This window comes from Ostrea edulis, chromosome 8 (genome assembly GCF_947568905.1).
Source record: "Ostrea edulis chromosome 8, xbOstEdul1.1, whole genome shotgun sequence".
NCBI classification, from domain to species: domain Eukaryota; kingdom Metazoa; phylum Mollusca; class Bivalvia; order Ostreida; family Ostreidae; genus Ostrea; species Ostrea edulis.
Window position 1 is genome coordinate 39202580 of NC_079171.1, and position 6000 is coordinate 39208579.

The 6000-nt window shown below is 32.5% G+C and overlaps 1 long non-coding RNA gene across 1 annotated transcript; it reads left to right on the plus strand.

Moving 5' to 3' along the window:
• Nucleotides 1-281: 281 nt before the first annotated feature.
• Nucleotides 282-5502, plus strand: LOC130049057 (uncharacterized). Its single transcript, XR_008797576.1, has 3 exons — nucleotides 282-533; nucleotides 5061-5203; nucleotides 5468-5502. It is a non-coding gene; the product is annotated as an uncharacterized LOC130049057 (long non-coding RNA).
• The last annotated feature ends 498 nt before the right edge of the window (nucleotides 5503-6000 follow it).

A 6000-nucleotide genomic window follows, 5' to 3' on the forward strand; every position in this document is an offset into this window, starting at 1 on the left:
CGGAAACAATCTTGCAAAACAGCTGTGTCATTATATCCCTCGACGTAATTTACACGCTTGACACTCGAGGTTTATAAAATCCGTGCAATTAAAGCATCGATGTAACTAAGAAGATTCAGAGCACGTGCGCGTATAATGAGAAAGACTTTCCAACAGTAAGTAGACAAATGAAATTAATGCCAAGTATAGGCTTTCATTCAAAAGTATGTTTTTTGTATATAAAGTCAGGTTATAAGCAGTATAGGCATACATATCCGAACTAAACAAGAAGAGAAGAGAAACCACAAACGACGATGTAATTTTTTTAATTGTTTTGTTAATATATCAGGAAAGTTTCTATATTCAGCCTAAACATTTGTATATTGGGCATAGCTGATATAGTATTTGCAAGCATATTCTTTATATTGATAATTAGAGCAATCAATAATCGCAACAACTAACGGGGAATCTGCTCGTAGCCGTGAAGATATAGCTGTTTACCCAAAACATCGCTAGAACCTCAGGACAAAGTCGTGAAAGATTCTCAACAATTAGTAGGTTCAGTTCATATAAAATTCTCATTTATTGTTGAAAAAAGTCCACAGCAACAATTACTAGATCAAGATATTAGACATATTTTAGACCCCCCCCCCCTCCCCGAACAACACCCTGGTTTAAATTTATGTTTACTACATTAGAAAAACAAAATATGTATATATAAACATACTATATTTGATATTTGTGTCCAACGTCCAGGAACCCCCCACCCCCCACCCCCAAGACCTAGTCTGTAAGCTTTTTCCCGTCTTTTAAAAAAAGTGTCATGTTTCTTACTTAATTAAAGCTGACATGAATTAATAAATATAGTATAATTCTATATGTCCGCCATATTTCTCTGCTAATCCGCCATATTAGTTGGAATTTCTATTGTTATATGTATCAGGGTTCGCATGGTATATAAGAGGATGAGCTTTGCTACGCTTCACTTCACATCAGTGTCTTCGATTTACCTGTGCTGGTAGCTTCGACAGGTAACACGTACATCTCCGATACTAATTTATAGGACATCAAAAAGAAATGAAATCACGTTTTGGAACACCACGCTCAAAATTATAATAAACATATCGTACAGTAGTAAATCATTCTAAATATATATATTTGGATAAATATATATAGAATGCCTTTTCTTTACATGAACGTGCGTACATTTGCAGTAAATATGTCAAAACTATATAAAAATGCGGAGAAATATTTCATCTTTTATCTATTGATAAAATGGAATAAGCAAAGAGTATACAATCTATATCATTCACAATTACTTCAAGTAAAAGGCAAAGACATAAATACTACTGTACTTATAAAAATGGCATGTATGCTCGCCATGAAAACGCATCGAATGCGGACGACTATTTACCTGGGCCTACTCGTAATATCTGTAATGGACCGCAGATGTACGTGTACACTTGTCGAAAATACTCTAAGTAGTAGTAAAACTCCCTTTATTTGCATAATCCATGAAACAAAACGATAAACTCCATTTGCATTCCAACAGTAAACAACATTGTCCATTGTACAGACTGCGACACACTTAGCCCATGCTGATCAGCTATCTTCAATCAGGGGAAGTATCAGAGTATAATATTTACCCTGTATTGTGCATGAATTCTTATACCATATGATTTACTGGTCAGAGTATTGCAGATTTATAAATCAGGAAATCATTTAGGTACATAAATTTGCATATACAACACTGTACGAGTGTATGGGATGAGAGAGAGAGAGAGAGAGAGAGAGAGAGAGAGAGAGAGAGAGAGAGAGAGAGAGAGAGAGAGAACCGATGATCTTGTAATAATCGTGCTCTTATTAAGACAAATGATATCGTTAATTCAATAAAAAGAGAACAGTACTAGTAACTCAATACTGCTCTCATTAATTGATAATACAGATTTATTTGATTCATTTAAAGCACGCAATAATTAAAAATTAAACATATTTTCAAATACTGTTATTTTCAATTACTTCATTTTATGCTAATTTGGCGCTCAATAAACCTTATATATCTATGCAATTTTGCGTTATTACATTCTGCGTCGAACTCGACGCAAATTGTACTAATGCAAAATGTAATAATCGAGTTTATCATATCAGACAAGAGTGTCTGTCACCCACCTTTAATAACAATATCCATTTTTTGTTAGTTTGTAATGCAAATAAAAGATACATTGAGTGACAACCCCTCCCCCACTTACCCCAGCTTGAAAGTTCTGATATAATAGTAGAAGACACACACCACCACCAATTAAGAAAATGAAGATATGAGGCACTCATAGTAGAGGACTCTAACCACCCCATACGACCCCCAACGATTGAAGAAAATGAAGTGTAGGGGGAAATTATTGAGGTAGTCAAAGTAAAAGACTCTTTAACCCTTCACCCCCACATTAGGACTTTGAACATCGGACAAAACATCTTGGTTTGTTTGAGTGTTTTGTTTTATTTTATTGCTGTTTTCGTTCATCTTTTTTAATCATTATTTTGAATGGCAAGAAGTTTTGAAGAATCCAATTTTCCATTTTCCCCCTGTTGTACCCCCCCCCCCCTCATGAAAAATGACGATACATGCCTGGTTAAAACATGTACATTTTGCTTTGCAACACATGCATGTATACTAATTGTATGGTGCATGTAGAATTGCACCCTTTACCAAGTGTTCCTTCATTTACACAGTGTAAGGAATGGTAAACCCAAATCACAAAACAAAATGCATAAAGACCAAGATATTTTCAAGCGTAGGAACTTCATTCATGAATACATAAATACAGGTATTCAGAAAAATCGCATGCATGCATTGCAGGACTATAGCAATTGTGTGTTTTAACGTTTCTGTAACATGCCATAATGATTACTTTGAGGCTTGAATGTAATTTATTCATAAATATTTTCATTTCGTAGATCTGGTGCAATGGCCATACCGCTGTACGTAGAAATTTCAAATTCAAATGTATTCGATAAGATGTTAGTATGCATAAATCAGTAAAATTCGTGTAGAGGTTTTATTTGATATGATACAATGTCAATATACTGTAATGCATTAGTAGGATATGCAGAAGGCAAGAGTATAAACATTTTCTTTTTTTATTATCAGTATCAATATCTATATGATCACGAAAAAACATTATATAATTTATATCCGGATTCATTTATACCGATTTAGATATCAATAAAAACAAAGCTGCATAGTTTGGGAGAGGGGTTTCTAATGAGTCTGATGAAATTAAAAGAAGGAACCCAACATTTGCATTCAAACTAAATGTACTTCAAAATGAATTCATTTCTGCTCTGACTGAAAGCATGATTCTAAATTCGGGAACGAATCTTGCATACAAAATAATAAATAGGGGAACACATAAATTCGAGCTCCTTTGGAATTTAATGAAATGTAGATATGCACCTCTCTCTCAACACGAATTTATATGTTGTTTCAGGCACGAAAACAGGGGGTTGGGATGGGCAGGAAGGCTGGTCTGCTTTCCCCACTTTTTTTGACAATTTACTATTTCCCGTTATTCTAACATACAAAGTCAGTATTTTCTACATGCAAAGTTCAAACTAATTTTTCTTTATATTTGTAATGAATTCAATTATAAGCATCAACTCCTGTAAGTTTCCAATATATTGTCAATCACAAATTTTTAAATAGCTGGAAAATTTTAATGCTTGTAAGCTTACATTTATATAAGTGATCAATTTTCTTTCCTTCTGTGAAATGATATATTTTAAATCAAAGTAGGACGGTCTCTCTCTCTCTCTCTCTCTCTCTCTCTCTCTCTCTCTCAATGAATATGGACATACAGAGACCGTAAATAATTATGTGGTTCCAAAAGAGACAACAAAACTATATTTTCGTTTATAAATTTCCTTTCATATGTGTCTTTGTGTAATGAACTGTTTATTTTGGATTGCAAATGTAATACACGCATTTGCACACAGATGTATATTTTCGATCATTATTCCCTTATTTGTATATCCAAGTTTGTATATGATCATCGAGAAATTTTGAATTGTACACGCAATATATCCAACCAGGTATTAGATTCCCTATTTCTACAAACTGCAAAACCTCGACCAGACAAGCATTCAATACAGGAAAAATTTTCGACTCTGACATCTCCCCTGATTGAAGACACCCTGTTTGGCACGGGTGAAGTGTGTCGCAGTCTGTATAATGGAATGACAACGTGTTGTAAAGTTCTAACGAGATACAAATGGAGTTTATCATTTTGTTTCGTGGATTTATCAGAATAAAGAGAATCTAATATTTTCGGTAAGTGCACATCTCCGATACCTGTTGAATAGACGCCCGTATTTGATACTTTTTTTGGCGATTATACCTTGTGTATTGCATATTATGCATATGGCATGCACCTTTATTTTGCAAGAATTGATAAAAATAATATATTTTATGCTCTTAGCCTATTCCATTCTATCAGTATGTAATTGGCAAATGATTTATCCGCATTTATTTGATTAGAAAATGCAAATACTTGCATGCAATTGCAAGTATGCAAGAAAAGTTTGTTGTTTTTTGTTGGGTTTTTTTTTTTTTTTTGCATTTTTGTCTAACTTATCTAAACTTCCAGAATATTGCATTAGTATACAATCAATATTTTGTAATTTTGAGCAAGGCATAATGTTTTAAAATGTTATTTTATTTGTTTCTCATTCCCTATATATTACTATTGGAGATGTGCACTGGTCGAGTCCACCTAGAAAAATCACTCAGGTGTGATAATCACATTTGGGGTATATACGGGTAGAGTAAATTAGGCTACCTGAGAAAAATATGGCGGATAAGATGAGAAAGGTGTACGTATTTATTAATTCATGTCAGCTTTAATTTATATGCTTTAGTGAAATGAAAATCATTATTAAATGTCAAGGTCAAACAATGTGAGAATCAAAATAGAATGATGTGGTGTAAATGTATCTAAATTATTTTATATTTGATTGAGGGAAGCCCCATAAGTGGATGCAGTGGGGTATTAATTTATGTAAACAAGTATCTTAGTTTCTTCTTTCAGAAATAAGTAGACAGCAAGAAAGTTGATACATAAGGCATTGCAATCAAACAGCCACTACTACGGAATGTGGATTAAAGTTACTCACAATATAATCATCCCTACTACACTTACTGCCAGAAAAAGAGCATCTAACAATAATGCTGGTAATTTAATTTTTATGTTCACCAAGTACTACCTTTCCTTTCTATTTAGTGAAAAAATATTTTAATAGGTATGCCAATGAATTGGATTTGAATTAATTGATCTTACATGTATATGTAAATTGTCTGGTATTTTGTGCAGGTATACACGCCCGAATGTATTTATATTTTATGTGATATTTTGCATGCTTAATATTAATATAATATTACAAATGTACAGCTGTATGTGTCTAAAATGAGTATTGATCGTTCCTCTTTTCATTTCAGGTGCAGCGCAAACCGAATAATAACTATGTATTCAGAGAAATAATTAAATGCTGATTCCTTCCGACATGAATTGTTTCCTTTTTTTCTGGAGAGGTACTTCGAAATCACATGTATGACCAAAAGATGGTAAACATTGATGGCATGTATATCAACATCATGGAAATTATGCAAACAAAATACATATTTATTTATTACGGAGTAATACTAACATTTATCTACTGTATATTATCAACAAATATGCTAAACAAAAGTTCGAAAACATATATGATGTGTGTCCCTTCAAGATTATCGTGTTTCAAAACATGTTGAACATATGTTTAACATATCCTAAACATGTTAATTATATGTTTTATAGATGTTAAACATATGTTTAATATATGTTAAACATATGCTGAACATATATTAATCATATGTTAAACATATGTTTGATATATGTTAAACATATGTTTGATATGTTAAACATATGTTTAATATAAACTTGATGTTACAATAATAAGAAAAAACATGTGAATATCATATGAACAAATTATATG